The 18,553-nt window shown below is 45.7% G+C and overlaps 1 protein-coding gene across 2 annotated transcripts in view; it reads right to left on the bottom strand.

The window, feature by feature from the left end:
- LOC138246555 (sialic acid-binding Ig-like lectin 13) overlaps positions 1–18,553 on the bottom strand; it is a 170,005-nt gene that overhangs the window by 99,614 nt on the left and 51,838 nt on the right. The gene's annotated exons all lie outside the window — the stretch shown is intronic.

Below are 18,553 nucleotides of genomic sequence, written 5' to 3' on the forward strand. Positions count from 1 at the left end.
CGATCTGTTGACAAGTCTGAACACTGGCGAGACAACTGTTTGCCACAGCGCTTAAAATGACAAGTAAAGCTGTATGGTGCTTATAGTGTCAAGAAGCCTCTGGTAAACGTGAGCTCTCAAAAGTACAGCTTGCTAGTCATGCAAAGCATTTCTCCCTTCAAGACCCAACTCATGTGACCATTTGACACAGTGATGTGCCTTCACTGTGGCAACACTGGGATGGACTGGCTGGAAAGAGGAAACACAACTCGTTGCACACATTGAGAGATGTGGCTGGTGTTCAATGTGTACAGAATGGGAGTTTATCCTAAGTATTGCTAAAGGAGAAAAATAGAAGTTTAAGCACAAAGCCACAGAACACATTACAAGACCTAGCAAACGCAACTGCTGAGGGAAAGAAGACTTTACCAGAAGTCAGAACAGAACATAGATGACTATAGAAGATGCCAATCATGCAAAAGGTGATGGGAGGAATGCTTGCAAACAGCCTAACTGCTGACAACTGCTCAGGGTTGGAATGCTACCACAAGTGATTAGCAGTGGTTAGACTATTTGCAAGTGCTCCTCTCATCACTTCATGTGTGTTTGATGTAAAGCTCTGAGTGGCCCAGGGGATGCCCGGACATGGGTCCCGTGTTCACTGTGGCACTGGAACCAAGCTGCACTTGACCGAAGAGGCAATTCGTCTGAAACTAATCTTGTGTTCCAGTTCAGAGAGGACCTGGCTTGGCCGTTTGGTTTTGACCATTCTTATTGGATAAGGAGCAAGACTGATTTGCATATGGTTAGACCCAATCCTCGGTGGCAGAGGGGGCAGAAAACGATGGGTTGGAAGGCTGCCATGAGCAATTGCCAGTTGTTAGACTATTTTCAAGCATTCCTCTTATCACTTTTGTTTGTGTTTTACATAGCAGAGGTGCCTTTGTACCTGCAAGAGAATGGTGAAGCCTCCAACCAGCAAGTCAGATAAGCACAAAGGGACTTTTGTCAGCCTTCCTTGGAATTAATGATCCATGATAACAACGAGAACGGGAAAGAAATGTATTATACATTAACATTGACACTCTTTCCGTCCAATTACCAGTACAGGAGCCTCATACAGAAATGCAAGCATTCAAAGAATGCTTGAAAATAATCCTGACTGTGAACTCTCACAAACAGCTCCCATTTTAGCAGCTTGAGATTCTAGCAGGTTGGCAGGCACTACTCACAGAGAAAAAGCATGTCTGGGCACAAAATATTTGCTTCAAATGACTATCGTCCTCCCTCAGTTGTATTCCATGTTGCAGTCATGTTGGCAATCCTTGCTTCTGCTTATCAGATAGCAACTACAACTTAGTTCACCGTATCTCCTCCGATCATAACACAGAAAGTATCAGCACTTCCATAAAAATTAAAGGATAAGTTGTTTTTTCAGTATACGAGGACAACAAATATTGTGAAGGTAAGTTTCTATATGTAAGTAAAGTTTTAGTGTATATAACTCCATATATGTCTAACTTGATGATATATGTCTCTTCAAGGCAAATAGATGTGGAATAGTAAACCTATATTTACCTATTTGCATGTACCTTCTTGATATTTTGGTCCTCGATATTTTTGACACAATATTATGTCCACACAATATTCGTGTTTTTAATTTTCTGTCAGTGATCCATGTTTTTCTCCAAGAGACTAACTTGTACAACATTGATTTAGCCAAACTTAAAATAGAGTTATGTAGGAGAAGCCACTTGGTCTACATCTACAAATAGGGAAAGAAACTGAGTGGTAAACTCCTCTGTACAAGTCATTAGATATATTTGTCATTGACTATATTGTCATTTATTGAAAAGTAATGACCAAGGAAGGTACAGCGCTAAAAGAACACAATAATCAGAAACTCACGGCCATTGTCAAATAGGCACCATCAATGAACAATGACTTCTAGAAAAAGTCTGAGGAAATGTTCACTGAATCCTGCACATAGAACATCATCCAGGCAGGTGCCTAGACTTGTTTCCTGGATTTTAAACTGGATAGGTAAGCTGGTATGTGCTTTATTTCCTAGAAAGGGCATCAGACACCGTTAAGGACATTTTTAAACCATAACTTAATCGACCTAACTAGGAGAGCAAGCTTGTAACTCTGAGCATCAACTTTCTTCTGATTATCTTCAAATATTTTTCCAATGTTTTTCATCAAAAACTGTTTCCTGAATATAATCTTGGGCTCTATAAAATTACCTGTGAGTGGTGTATCTTGATAATTTAGACTTCTCAAAAACAGACTGGAAGATGGTGTTTTGCAATGAGTCTCTTCAAAGATTGGCATTAAAGAAACACACAGCAGCAATTACAAAATCATTTCTTACTCTGCACAGAATATGCGATTTCTATGGAAACACTTTGGTATGGCTATAAGGCAATTCTTAGTGGGCAAAATATTAATTATATATATAACAGCACATAAACACAACAGGGAAAGCATAAAAATTCTATCCCGATGAGATCAGGAAGCCCAAACAACAAACTGTCATGTTCCAACTCAGAAAATGCCTTAAAGGAAATATTTAAATTAACCTTCACCACTACTACTAATGCTCTATCTGAGCATATTAAAGTGCCAGGAAAGATGAAATACAGAATACTGTGAGAAATTAGATTGATCGGAAAACATCAACAGTTAAATATACAGGTTCTGCAGATATATCACTAACAAACAGATTGGATTAAGACTCTGACCCAAAATGATTTGAACATAGCATTCTGTTCTATCCTGCAACAATCTATTGTGTGTCACTCAAATGTACTTTTTGCTTCTAACATGCAAAAAGTTGTTACCTGTCCTTGTGCACGAGCACACAGGGTTTGTCAAAGAAAGACTATCATTCTCATTCACGATACTGCTCACCAACATTATTTCTGTAGTGAAAAGTAAGATGGTGGCTGGTGCAAAGTGGACTTTTCTTTCCAGTTTTCAACAAGACATACTCTATGAAAACTTCTCATAGACTTTTAAACCATCTCCTGATAACTTTAAACTAAGCAGAGGCATTCATAAAAGCTCCCCTCTACCTCATTCTCTTTCTAATAACCCAGAGTCTGAAAAGAGTCGAAACAGAACTTGAAGAGAAGGGGCCCCCTGAAACGAACTTGGTTGGGTAGTGCATTGGTATCATACCTGCTCTCTAGGATTCCATTACCACTTACACAGAAATTCTATTCTTAATACTGTTTTTTGAAGCTCTTTATCTTGTGATTTTAGGACTGAGGACAACAGTGCTGCTGACCACATGTTGCTCTTCCTTCATACATCTTTTTATTGGACAGAGGGTCTGTGCTTACACTGAAAACTAGTGCATGTATTGCATTTTTTGTAGTTTGAATGCTTACGCAATGCATAATAGGCCATAGTTGTTATGGTGATAAGTAATGATAAAGGCAATAGACCTGATTGGCTCACTGAGAAAGGTTGTGTTCAGTCCAATAAATCTGATCGGTTTATCATTAAATGTTAGGTCAAACGCAGTAGGCCTGACTCAATAATATGTATCTATGTATTTATATACATATATATATTATTTCTATAGTGTGGACCTTCCCAAAAGGCAGCAGAGCACTGTAAATGGTCAAAAACAAATATGAAGTCAACAAGTAACAGGAGAAGAAGCTGGGTAGTGGACAGGTGATGCATTGTGAAGCAGTGCTCTTTAAAGAGGTGAGACTTCAACTCCTTCCTAAAGTGAAGAAGTGTTGTGGTAGTTCTGATGGATACAGGGAATCTGTTCCAAATCCTACGTGCTTAGATGGAAAAGCCCTGCTGTCTTGTATCTTCTTTTTTACACTTTTAGTCTGCAGTCTGATGGTTTCCTGGCTGCGTGTGTCGCAAGAACCACCAGTGATGGTGAGCTTGTCTGCAAGATAAGTGGGTGTGCTGGGAATGGTGGCTTTGTGAATAAAGCAGCTGGTTTTGCAGATGATGCGGCCAGCATGGGGAGACAATGAAGTTTTATCACGTTGGGGGTGATGTGATCATATTTCTTAAGGCCCATGATGAGATGTGATGTGGCATGTAGGATGTCCCTGCGGGGTGCAGTGCTAGGGTGGAGTCTGGAAGGCATGGTAAAGCTGATAGCACTTTCAAAGTGGACTATTATTACACTGTATTAGAGCTTGTAGACAGGTATTTTGTTCCATCAAATCTCACAGATTACCCTACTAGGTAAGCGTTTTGGTGATGGTAATTCCCCCTGAAAAACTGAGTGTAGAAGATTTGCACTGTGATCATCCTTTTTAGGCCCTCCTGGGGGAGTCTGCATGATTAATGTAATTTGATACATATTTGTAATTTTATGACTGTATGCCTAAAGGATGTTGTGAGGGAAAGCTTATGCTCACTACAACAGGTCTGACTTGGTTATGGTGATAAATCAATTTCAAATGCAATAGGCTTCATTGGTTTGTGTACGCGAAGGCAGCGTTGAGCATAATAGTGATACTGCCTGGCACATTGTTTGGAGGGGAGGATTGCACCCCGTCCATTTTCAATTTAATTGTTCGCTCCTGTGCAGTACTATTGCCCGGCACATTATTATGAGCAGAGGATTGTACTCCGTGGTTCAGGTCTTTTTCGATGATATTGTTTGCGGATTTGCAGTTGGTAGGAAGTGAGTAACTTCCCCTTCATTCACTCGGGGTGCACTTACACGCATAGGTCTGTGTGGATTTATGACTGCTGCTTTGGATTTCTACAGCGTTTTTTGGTCTTACAGTTATATTTATTTGACAAATGAGGACCATGCTTGTGACCATCATTGATGATTTTGGATTGCACAAGGTGTGAATGGTGAACAGTTGTGTCCTGAAGAAACCTCATAAATCAAAAGAAGGTCGAAACGTCAACATATCTTTCCCATATGGTTTAGGAACTTTATGTTTTGTAAAAGGAGTCCCGATACTTGGGCCATCTCACGTTATGTTTATTTTACTAGACTCTGGGAAGTTATTCAGTGTATTGAATGTACTTGTTTTGATTTACATGTAATTATATGTTAGCACTGTGTCGTTTGCACCATTGATTCACTTTCTCACACTCTACTGTTATGATTTTCGTATGGATTAACATAAACAATCTTTTTTTTAATCAGCATATGTATCCAGCATGATTGCTCAAATGTAATGGTTCAATTGAATTGTATATGCAAATGTTCAAATTAGCTCGCAGAGTTGTAAGACCATTTGGCATTTAGCTCTGCTTAAATTAGTCCCAGGTGACATTTGTTATTCTTCTATGATAATTTCCCCTGTTCCATGGGCATATCGGGTAGCCCTTGTAGTTCACTTCCAGTGTCAGATATGTGGCCGGATTATTATGAAAAGTACACACTCTTCTCAAAACCATTCGAAGACGACTGTCCACACATATGTTTAATTTATTACTTATTTGTTATTGTCAACAAATGCATATTTAGGCTGCAGAATTTGTTTCTATTTTATCACTTCAATTTATATGTTTGAACCTATGTCTGAGTTGTAACTGTGGATGGGTGGGTGGGTGAATCAATGAATGAGTCAGTGGGTGAACGAATGGATGAATGAATGTAAGGCTGAAGGACAGGGTGCATGTATGACAAATTATTGAGTGACTAACCCTACCTGTCATTCAAGAGACACTCTCAGTTGTAAGCTAGACATACTGGAATTGTCAATGCTTGTTTTGAAATGTTTGTGACAATCTCTGCCTAAAAGTCTCACATATATAATAAAAATGAATAATGGTTTGAATGTCAAGTGTGAAGTCATTGGGGACAAAAGGTGATACAAAAACATCCACTCTCATCCACAAATTACCATCTGGTTGATTCGTGATATTTCCACTACAATAGAACACAGAATGCAATGTCCCATCAAATGAGAAATAAAAGTGAAAAACATGACTTAAATAATCCGAGAAGGGTTTTACCTTCCCAGCAAAACCCAGTAAACTTAGCTGGCAATGAGCATGGCCTTCAATTGTGCCTCATTGGCAAATTATTATGAGGAGCATGGATACCTTACTCATAAGGAATGAATGGTAATTTGCACATAGCAGTGGCGGCTTGTGGGTGGGAAAAGGGCTGGCGCGGAGCGTGGCAGGGGACCGGGGAGAAATAAAATAATAATTTTAAAAAAAAACTAAATTCCATGCCGCGCTGCTCTGCCCCTCCCTCCTCGAGTCGACTGCAGGCAAAGGCTCCATCCTGCCCTGCGGCCAATCCTGATGCTGCTCAGAGCCTGGGAGCCTGTGCATGCTCTCTCCAGCCCAGCAACACCGTGCCGAGCTGGAGAGAGCACACTGCACATGTGTGTTTGGCTGGGCCAAGACGGCCGGCCAAACACACATGCGCTCTGAGGAGAGTGCACAGTGCACTCCCCTCAGTGCTCGTCACAGTCCCTGGCCCCGCCCCTTTTAATGCAAAACAATAATAAACATAGTAGCTGCTGCTGCTGCTGCTGGCGGGGTGCGACGCCCCTCCTCCCTTGTGGAGGAGCCACCCCTGACATATAGAAATACAATTAAGTCTATGTACAATTTCAGGGCACAGGATATTTATTAATAAGAGAGCTTTCAAAAATAGATTTGAAAACAAAGTCAAAATATATGGAAAATCAAATGGCTTTCAGCACATCTAATGAAAAGAAGGAGCCATGCAGATTAATTCCTCTCTAGATTTCTTCACGTGGGAGGAATCCAAGGTTGTCCTGATGCTTGGTTCAAGAAATGAAAGGCTAATGCAAGTCGCAAATTCCAAGCTGTGCATGGAAGGAGGAAAGATACAAGTGTTGACATCAGCTTTAGAAAGTTCTGTAAGGATTAAAGTGGTGTTGCATTAGTTAGAGAGGCAGATAGCTTTCTCTCATTGACTAGCCTGGACCCTTGAGAGTTTAGGGCTTAATTTAGATGTTGATGGTAATGGTCCCACTATCGACTTTTCAACTGGACACCCGTCCGCCATCGTGGTGGTCTGCCCACCATATTTAGATGTTGGTGGTCCATTGATGAAAGCCCACATTCGAACAGCAGGCTCAATCAAGAAAAAACACCAACATTGACAGCAGGAGAGGGAAAAGTGGCTGCCGGTGGGACTCCAGCCACCCTTCCCACCGTGCAGATTCAGATGTACCTTACCGCCAAAAAAAAAGTGGCGGTCCGACCTCCATGTCTGAGTTGGCGGATTGGGGAGGAAGGCGATGAAAACTCACCTTTTTTCCCCATTCCACCCCCCTCTTTGACTGGACATGGCTGGACAACACTTGCCGTCACTGCTGCCATCAACTCATGAAGAAAACACGACCCCCGTCACCAGACTCTAGGGTAAGGACGCCACATTGCCAAGGTACGTGAGTGGGCACTGCACAGGAAGTTGGGACCACAGCAGACATATACATTTCACATTAAAGTTACTGACATGCATATATGGACGACACAAGTGGGTCAGACATGGATGGGGACACATTGGTACACAACACATATCGCACAAATACACAACTGTCATTGTGGTGCCAGTTTTCATTGGCAAATGAATGCTCACACCACAGTGATGGTACATTCACACCCGTCAACTGTGTCCATGTGTACACATTGCCAGGGGACCTGTAACTGTCATGCTGTGCTGTGAGTTGTGTGTGTGAGTCAGTATGTGTAAGTGTGTATGTAATGTGATTTGCTGGGTGAGGGGGAGGGAGCTCGAGTGGGTGCTGTGGTTGTGTCAGAATGTGTGCCACCTGCATATGGCTTTGATGTTGTTGTTTATGTTGTGTTGTGTGTTGTGTTACTGCATGCACCATTCACGTGAGTGGTGTTGTGTGGTTGTTGTTGAAGTGAGGTGTGTAGCTGCGCTTGTGTGTGAGTGTATAGTTGCGTTGGTTGTTGTGGTTGTGTTAGATGTGGGTGCAGTGTCAATGGTGATTGTATGCTGTGCTGTGGATGTCTGTTAATGTTTGTTTGGGGCATGTGCGTGCTGTGTGAATGGCAATGGATACGGTGCGTATGTGATGTGTTGTGTAGTGTGTTGTGCAGGCTAAGGTACTCTGTGTGTGTGTGTGTGTGTGTGAGACTTACCTTTATTCCATAGCAGCTGCCATTGTACAATGTCCATTGGGTCCCACGATGTCCTTCCTTCGTCATCCAACTGCCATCAGTCCACCGGCTGCAGAGCTGTAACATCTAAATACGGCAGGTGAAACACCATTGATATGACAGTCTTCTCGGTCCTCGAGGACGCGTGTCGGACGGGTAGGTGTAATCGCCTACATCCAGGAAACTGAAAATTTTAGTTCCTTGTTCTGACAAGCGATCCTTTTTGAGCTCTATCCTGACATTGGGGATGGGCGACCTTATTGATTTAACGAGTAGAACTAAGTAAGTGACTATTTTTTCACGCATTGTTGATTACTTGAGTTTAGTTTTTGGAGAAGGTTTTTTGTCCTGATGAAGCGTCACTGGATCCGGCTGGACCACTTAGACGCGAAACATGTAGACCTGTTATAGTGAGGTACCATAGTTGGTTTTATCCTCTCTTTTTTCAGTGAGAGTAGGTGAACATTACTAATCACCCGTTACTCCTCCTTTTGTTTTTAATCTTGGTCCCCATCACATTAATTACTGATTAAAATTATGATTTATATTTGTTGATGGTGAACCAATTTTAACGTTCTATTCTCTCCATTATTGCTCGGGTACTTAGAATCGGGCACCCGATTGAAAATGATTCATTTCTCATTTGCTACTATCTGAGCAATTTGTTTAAGAGCACCCCGTTTGGGGAGCCCGTCAGGCATTGCAGTACCAGCCTGACGAGGAGCTTTCCCAATGATGAAGCTAGTCATCCATTGTGATGCATGAGGGTTCTCGCTCCTGAAGAATTTGGTTCGCTCCCGTTATTCTTCCGTTTGTTTGGAACAGTGTACTATTTTGTCTTATAATAAGTCTTCTCAGCTCCTCCATCGACATGGCTTGGCAGTGTGAGCACCAATATCTAAATCAGGCCCTTAGAGAGGTACAGACCTCTTTTCCTTTGTTTAGGCTGAAGTGGCTTTATGCTATGCACATCTCTCTTCTGTAGAACTTCTATTGATGTTTCCATTATGCTGACACTTTTGGTTTATTTGTTTTCTTAAATTTGTAGAATTCTTAGGTTTCCCTTAGCTTTAATAGAATAGATACATTTAGTTAGATTCAATGGTAAGGCAGGAAAATCGAAACTTGGAGTCTGAAAATCAGGTTTTATTCCTGATCATTTGTATCACTGCACCTAAAATCTTGATATGCCTTATGCTTGTACGATTTAATTTGATTAGATGCTTTACTTTGCCTATGGTGATTGTGTATATGTTTAGTATGTTTTTGAGACTCAATTACATCAGTCTGGCTTTGAATTTGTAATAAACCTTTTGAACTTTAATTCCGCCTCCAAGGTTCAATGTGCGGCCAAATGGGTTACACTGTAAATTGATTGAAATGTATTAATGTGTCTCTCCTTACCGCTTGGAACTCTTAAAAAGATTATTCACTAGAAAGCTAGTGAATGGGCATCACACGTTATCAGGTGCAAGACACCTTTGCTTCTTTTCCTTTACTTCAGTTATGTCGTAAATAAACGCCTGACAGTTTCACATTTCTGAATGTGGGCTGCTCAGGATGGGCTCGCACTCCTGGCAACAAGGAAAAGCAGAGGTACAGTGGGCAGGCAGATGACTTGTTTCCACAATCTACCACTCAGGAGCAGCAGCAGCAGAGGAAGGATGTATGTTAGGAACAGGCTGGGAGGTAGTTTGGATACCCAAAAGAAACAATGCATCAGAAAATTAAGTTGCACAATTAGTAAGTAGTTACAGGACCTAAGTCCCCTCAGGATGGGGCGACCTGCAGGGCAACGCTGGGATGATGCTGGACATGGAGGACAAGCATGGTTTGAAGCCCCCAATCAGGTTTAGCACGGCCTGCAGACACCAGGCTGAAGAGAGGGAGAGATCTGGAACAACCATCCCCACGCCGAAGGAGGACAAAACAAACAGGAAACTAAGCCTGGTGTCAAAGATTGGGTAGTTTATGATAATAAAAACTCCCAATCCTCCCTGTGGGAGTAGGAATGAAGGAATTTGGAGTATGGATGATACTCAAATTGGACTATGAGGGGAAGAAGGATGAATTGGAAGAAGGTGAAATTCCTCATTGATAGGAACATGGCGGGGTGGAGGTTAGAAAAGGGAGAGGAACTAACCTATCCAGAGCATGAGATGTTGTTCAGATATCGAGTGGCAAGGTACCTATGATGTCCCAGATATCCTACAAGAAGGATGAGGGAGAAAAAGGAACATGGGGAAGAAGAAAGACTAACACACAACAGTGTTTAAATTCAGGTGGAACCAGTTAGTGAAGTTGCAGGGAGTTAATGGAAAAAGATAAAATCGTAACAATGGTGAATAAAGGTGTTGGCACAGTTGTGGTGGACAAAGGAGTGGGTACAGAGGGCAATATGGATTTTGCATTTTCTGGAGAACAGAAATCGGGAGACAAAGGCGGTAAAGAAACAGGTAAAATAGCGAGTGGTAAGAACTAGGCCTGGGCGGAGCTTGCAGAGTTTCACTCCGTGGAATTCCACGGAGTTGCAGAAAAACTCTGCCTAACTCATCGGAGTTCTGCAAGCGGTGGAGTCATTATAATTAATTGTGTATGGGCAGTCCAATTGTTCAACAATAGGGAGTGCAGTGCAGACGGGGCTGCAGGCTCTGCATCGAGAAGGGATGTCACTGGAGTTAACTTAATGGGTCTAATAAAAACTGTTCATATGCACCTTGGCATCCTCCTGTCCTGCTGCAGAGTGAGGAGAAATCACCTCCAGCACCATGTGATGTGACGAGGGGTCCCAACATGCCTCTCTCTGATGACAGGCAGCCTCAAGGGGGGGTTCAGCTTGTATTACTTACCGATACCACAGAACAAACATGTTACAGCAGAGCGTCATGGCTGATTTAGACTCGATATCAGTTATACTGCTAATTGGCTTAGCACAGTGTACCAAAGATGCAGCCTTGTGGCACTGGACGAATACCCATGGACATCATTTAGGGGTCCCTAGAGGTTGCAGCTGCAACCCCCGGCTTGCCCCATGTGGCATCTAATACTGCCTTTGCGACCCCTGGGCTCAGAGATGGCAAAGTCATTGCCTGTAATGCAGTGGCAGCCCATATTTAAAAAAAATGCTGTTATATGTATGTTGTGTGCGTGCTTGCAGGTGGGTGTGTGCTTATGTGTGTAGGTGTGAGTGAGTGTGTGTGTAAGCACATGCATAAGAGTGAAATTTAAGGACAAAGGGTGTGTGATGGGCATGCAATGTCACTTCGGCTCCTCCTGGCATTTTGGTGAATTGATGTTAACGCGAAAACCATTGGTACACATTGTGCAACTGCAGTGCAAACTTTAGAGTTGGTGTAAACTGCAAAAATGAGACGGACTGGAATGCCTGAATCAGTCTGACCCCATGAAAATTACAATGGGTACTTTCAATTGCATTGTTTTTAGGCTGCCTGTGCAATTACAGATAGGGCGCAAGCGACTGCTAGCAGTATGCCCACAATTACATATTTCACAGTTTATTCACGTCCCATGCGAGCATCATCTCATGCACCCGGAAACAATTCCACAACCATGCTCTTTCTGCAGTATCATCGGGACATAGACTCCGACACCCTTATTTAGTGTAAAAGGCCATTTATTAGGACAGGCTTGCTCAACAATCATAACATGTCAAATACAAACAGAACTTTGTAAGAACCTTAATTCTAACCTTGTAACTTCCTTTCATCCATTCGCATTTCAAACCTCCACTTATCCTTCGCATCTCACCAACTCCACTTCTATTTCCATGCATCTCCCTTTTCCCTTTTACCCCTCGCCTGACTCTGACCTCCCCAACGTCTGTCATCCTTCACCTGCTTCTTTCTCCCCCCCTGGAAGGGTGGACAAGCCCGCATCTGACTCTCCACCCTCCCCCATCCACTGCCACTCAGCAAAACTAACTTGGCGTTTTTGCTGCCCCACCAGCAAACCCACTGCAACTCATGCTTCACTATCCAGTTCCCCGCCAAAAACATTCTCCCCACAAATTTGTGAGCAAAAAACGCAGTTCCATCAGATAATGTGCATTCCCCATATTGGAGAAATGCACACCGTCACCCCTGAAAAGCACCTGCTCTTCCTCCTTCAATCCTTCATGCCTCAAAACCTTAATGTCATGGGCTCTGCAAAAAGCTCGCATGGCCCTGTTTAGTTTTCTCCTTGCTCTCTCAACTGCCCCATGTTTCTGTGCCCCAGGCCATATTCTTCGTGGCACAAACTCCGTCCACACTAAGCAAGTCCCATGCATGTTGCGCCTCATCAGGACCAGATCTCGCTGCATGTGTTGCAGTAGGGTAAGCCCTGAAAGACGTACCAAATCATTTTCCCCAAGGTTTATGACAGCACATCCGGAAATCCCCAAGTCGGCAAAAGTGAAGTGAGAAAAGGAAACAGATAGCCCCACCTCATGCCACTCTTTCCCCACCACAGCACTTCATGCGGGCTACTCAGCAGTCCCAAAGATTGTCCATAGATCTGTTTTTCTGCATAGTTGGCCTCCCAGTGCATGAAGGAGTGTCCAACCAGCCACGTGATTGACTTCATATGTTCTGGGCCCCTTACGCAACCTGAAACGAGAAACAAAATTAGCCCTGTTGCCACATAATCCCATGCCTCCCGTTCACTGCCCTGGCCTACAAAACACCTCACTCTTTCCCTCTACGAAACTAGGTTCGGACATATTGTTCGCAGCACTTTGAGCGACATCGACCTATGCGCCTGATCTTATCCCAGACCCATCCCAACCTGGCTGCCTCTATCGCTGCCCCATTCGAAAAGAGTGTGTACCAAAGTTACACGCCTGCCTTCCCAATCGCCTCAAAGCCATCCTCAAAACATACTACAACTGAAATGCTGTAACCTTGGTGCCATTCTTATGCTGAAAAACCCAATCACCCTGACTTTCACTGTATGCAGCAAACTTGTCCCATTCTCGCACCGGGCAGGCTTCCAACACTCCCCCAGTTTCCAACCAAATCCAATTACCCTTACCCAACTGATCCGTTTTGGAGCACCTCAGCCATATCCCCAATCTGCCCCCTTGGCGCTGCACCTCACCTCTCCTTACCCCACATGCTGTGCCCACCCCCAACAATTTGGACACTCGAAACGCCCCAAAAAACATCCATATCATGCACAGCCTGAATAGTGCCACCTCATTTGCATTAAAACAACACACCGGCAAAACATGCAGGATTTCTAACAAAAAATCTAAAGTAATGGCTTCCCGAACAGAAACTGAACTAGAGCGAGCTCTCCCCCAACCCTTCAGCATTTTTCCCAAAATATCTTTCTTTGCTGGATCCCAACCAAAAAACAACTTCCTGTAGAAAGACACTCCTGCCAACTTGCCCCCAATCGTAGTGGGCGATAAACCTTTGCGAATCAAAAACAGAGCAAAATGCATCACTCGCGCCTCCAATACTACCCGCTCCTGGCTCCAAAATTGCCCCTTGTAAGCTTCAAAATCCTGTAACTCAAACCATGCCAGGCGGTAGCTCCTAAGAGTGGATTCTACCAGCGACCTCTCCACCAGTCTTCTGACCTTCACGCCCCCCACTCCCAAATGTCTGCCGGGACTGCTGTCTTGAATTCGTCCACACCGGGTGCCAACTGTCGGAAACGCTGCCACTGCAAACGAGATAAGGAATCTGCGATGGAGTTGTTTACCCCAGGAATGTGTGCCGCCTTAAATATTACGTTCAGAGTCAAACAACGCAACATAAAGATTCTGAGAAATTTCAGTACTCTCACATCCCTTGCTTTCTGATTGTTGACCAACTCCACTACTGTCAAATTGTCCACATGAAAAATCACCGTCCTGTTTTCCAATTCGTTTCACCATACCGTCAGCGCCACCAACAGAGGGAAAACTTCCAAGAAAGCAATGCTCCTACCTCGACTGAGCCATTGCACAGGCCACGCCTCTGCACACCAGCGCCCATCCCAGAACAGACCAAAACCAGCTGCCCCAGCCGCATACGAAAAACTCTGTACATGCCACACCGTGTCCTCCTCTCGAAAAGCCATGGAGACCCCATTAAACTGCGTCAAGAAGATTTGACATATCCTTATGTCCTCCTACAATCCTACCGTCAACCTTATCCTGTGGTACAGGAGCGATGCCCCCGACATCGCTAGGCCCATGCGCCTACAAAAAGTCCTGCCACCTCAGACCACCTGACATGCAAAATTTAGGTAACCCAGCAGTTGTGCCACTCAAAGTTAATTTTTTTGCCTCACCCTGACCTCCCCTAAGAAAGACAGCATCTTCCCCACCTTCTCTGCCGGCAAGCGAGCAATGAAAACCCTTGTGTCCAATTCAATCCCCAAAAAGGTCAAAACACAACTGTGTCCCTCCGTTTTCTCTGGCGCCAGAGGCACACCGAAATCCTGTGCCATCTGTTCGAAAAGCCTAAGCGTCCTGCCACAGGAACCTGACTGCGCTGTTCCCACAAACAGAAAATCATCCAGGTAGTGTGACACCGTCCGCTGCCCACTCAGCTGCACATAATACACACTGCAAGAATGTACTGAAGGCTTCGAAAAGGGCACATGACATTGCGCACCACATAAGAAGGACTCCAACCACATATATCGCCCCCCCCAGCTGCATTCCTAGCAAAGAGAAATCTTCTGGATGGATCGGGAGCAGCCGAAAAGCTGCCTTGATGTCATATTTTGCCATCTCTGCATGCCTCCCGCACCCCCGGATGATCCGTATGGCATCATCCACTGTGGCGTATACCACCTTGGTGTCTTCTGGTGCGATTAAGTCATTCACCGACGCCCTCGCAGGCCAAGACAAATGGTGTATCAGCCTAAATTCCCCTCTGCTCTTTTTCGGCAGATTTTGCTGACTGCAGGTTCTCTACCCATCTCCTCTGCCGTGGACCCTGATAACCCACTCGAAAACCTTCTCTAAAACCCCACTCCAATTTGAGCAATGTGTCCGTGTCTGGGTACACGCGCAACCAGTGCAATAATGTCTTGAGTCTAATTGGAGTAGGTGCCCTTTGGTGCAGTAGCGCCATGACTACCTCTACCCTTGCCGCTCTCCACTGCTCTGCAAGACTTGCGAGTGCAAAACATTGCATGACTGGATGTTTGCCACCACATTTAGAACACTTGTGCTTAAACCTACAAGGGTGCCTAGAGCAGAATCCCTTGTTGAAATTCCAACAAGCTCCTGATGTAGCTCCCTGCGCTCTCTGAGGCACGCCCGCCCCTCCCTGAGCGGGACGCTGCTGAAAAGGCTTATACACCACTGGGAGACCATTAGCTGTATGTGTTGCTGCAGCAGAGTGCGACGAGGCCATCCACTGCATCCATAACTCAGAGTCCACATCTCCCCACGGCTTCTCCAGGTTGACTCCTCATCGTAGTTCAGCCAGGCAAAACCCCCGAAATGTAGCTGAGCTTTCCGAATGATGTCCATGTATTTGAACATGGCAATTGCCCGGTCAAGGTATCTCTCACAATATATACTGGCATAAATGAGGAAAGCCGAAGTCCAATTGTCCATGGTTATCGGAACTCTGGGCCTCCGTGCCAACTCCCATTCCTCTTTCTTTTAACCCTCTTTAGCCTGTATATCCTTATGCAGGAGTTTGAAAACATCGACATACTCGTGCTTCCAAATCCTTGCCTTCGTCTTTTCGGCCACATGGGACCCTAAAGGCATCGCAAGACCCATGTAAGGTAGTCTTTTTCTGTGCCCAGCCAACCCTTTATCTTCATCTTCTTTATTCCCATCTTCCTCTTTATCTTCACCCTCCTCTTTTGCTGCCGCTCCTTTATCCGTCCCCTTATCTGTTCCACTTGCAACACTAACTCCTGACTCCAAATGAAGGGGCATGGAATCCTTCCCTACCCCTACCGACTTATATTAGGCTGCGCACCCTGGACCTTTCTTGGCCTCCCATGGTGCCCACCATTCTCCTTTACCTTGTAGCCAATGAGCCGTCGCTCCAACGTCCGTCGCTAGCTTGCGCCTGCCACCCTCCTTGCGTGAAACCACATGTCCTTGCGCCAACGTAGGCACCTGTAAAACAGAAACAGAAGAGGGGGTTGCGCCGCTCTTGCGCCCTTGCCCCTTCCCTTATACCCCACTCACCTCTTTCTCCTGAATCCCACCTTCCTCCCAATGATCCAGCTCTTCATCGTAATCGAGCTCAAGCACAACTTCTCCATCCATTCCCATACCTTCATTTACGCCACTCGCTTCCTCCATACAGTATTCCACCTCCGCTCTGGGGCCCCCCTGGCGCAAACCAGTCATGCCCTTCTTGCGCTCCCAGGGTGTAGAGAAGGCATCCGAGGACCCCCCTAATGCTTCTGACCAAGTCCAGGGGTCGTAGTGCGCCCCCTTGGCTTCGCCACCTTTCTGCCTGCCTCAAATGCAGGCATCAACTCTTTCCGCAGTGGCTGGCCGTGGGCGCCAGGCGCTGCTGTCACGCAGCCAGACCCTTTGGCCACACCAGCCTCCTGCACTGTCCCCTGCTCTTCCTGCAGTATCCATACCCAACTACCTTTCTCTGGCCCGAAACTCTCGTCTGGGCAACCACACCCCTCCCCTTCCTTCCTCTTTGCCTTCTTGGACCTGCCTCCGCCTCGCCCCTGTCTATACACAACTGTTCCCACCTGCGTTCTGTCTCCTCCACCAGTTGCCTTTGTTCTTGAATTCGCGCCTCAATATCCACAGCCGCCCAGTCTGTAGACGATTGGTGGCCGGCCACCTTTCTGTGTTGTGAGTAACCAAACTTGACAGCACGGCCCTCATCACTCAAGTTGCCTGAACTACCTATAGCGCAAACTGCGCTCCCCTTAGCTGCCGCTACATTGCCTCCCACTTGCACCTGTCCTGCACTGTCCCCATTTTTGTCTGGCGTGCCCGAACTGGTCCCTCTCACTGTGGCCCCCACCAGGGTAAGGTCAAGGGGCTGCTCTGCCCCCACTGGCCCCACTATCGCCTGCACTGCTTGCACTGGTGCACCCTGTCCCACATTAGCCACCCCTGAAGGGCCTGCCATGGCCTCCTGCTGTCCCTCCCCATCTGAGCCCCCCCCTCCTGGCCTGAAACCAGCTGGGGCTCCCGTTTGGGGCCCTGATGCAGCAACAAAGGAGGGGGGTGGCTGTGCCGCGTCCCCGTCCTTTCCTGCCTTTCCTCTTGCTTCCCTTTGCCGGGGAAAAACAAGCGGCAGTCGGCGCGGTCATGCCCCGCGCCGCTGCGCGCGGCACACGCGTCATGCCAACCCAGGCTTCCTCTAAAACGCTGGGTCTCAGGAGGTCCCCGCGCCCCGCCTCACCGAGGATTCGCAAGGCGGCCTTTACCGCCTCAATATTGTAGCCCCCGGCCATGGCGCACGTAAGAAAACCTCCAGGCACACGTATACTTAAACGCGCGCCCGGCCCAAAATAAATTTAGCTGACTGAATCTATAATTAATGATGCCCGTCCTCAAACAGAAAGAACCCCCCCCGTGGTCGCGTAACCAACTTCGGGGCCCAAACACTTGCCTGCCACTCCAAATTTGCCCGCCATTAAAACCTGGTATTAAAACCCTCCCGATCAGCCAACTTCCGCGCAGCGTGACATTGCTGGCGCCGAAAGAGGCCGATCCCTCCAACCCACCCCTTTTGTACCTTCCCTAATGTCCCACCCCCACCCAGCAAGCCACCTATCCCCTCCCAGGCCGTCTACTTCCGGCCCGAGAGCTCCCGTGAATAGACTGGACTGCGTCCAGCTATTCACAGGGCCCTATTCTCGTATTATAACAGATTAAGGCTCCAGTTACTTTGGATTTAATCTAACCTTTATCCGTTCACATTTTCACATGCAACACACGAGGCCCAGAAGTCAACTGCCAGGGCATAATTTACACTGACACTTCCTTTCAGTGCTCTAATTATCTGGATTAAGAATAACACTTTAGAGTAATTATTTTCACATTGGATGAACATTAAGCTTTGCCAGCAGAAGGAAAGAGAAACTCCCGCACCAGCGACTCGCTCACGATTTTGCATGTAACATTTTCCAATTTAATAAAGATGTTTAAAAAAAATACAAATAAAACACTGTCATGAACTGTCCTCTGTGCATTGCCTTAATCTTTTCTCGTGTGTAGGGATTGATCCATATTCACCACAAATATAGGAACTATAAACTCCACTCTTTACATTCTCAAAACTAAAAGGATATTGTGGAAAATGGTAGTCCCACAGCTTTCCTGGGACCCCCAGCGCAGTTGTTGGTCTCATAGTGGCTTTCTCCTCAATCATTCCCTCGATCCCCTGAGGAACCGTCTTCCCTCCCTGCCCGCTTCAGATCATCATCAGCAATGTCTGTGAACCCCACACGTGTGCTGTCAGTGACAGCCCCCCCTGTCGGTCTGCCTTTGGGATGCATTGTTCTT

The sequence above is a fragment of the Pleurodeles waltl genome, chromosome 7, assembly GCF_031143425.1.
Source record: "Pleurodeles waltl isolate 20211129_DDA chromosome 7, aPleWal1.hap1.20221129, whole genome shotgun sequence".
NCBI lineage: Eukaryota > Metazoa > Chordata > Amphibia > Caudata > Salamandridae > Pleurodeles > Pleurodeles waltl.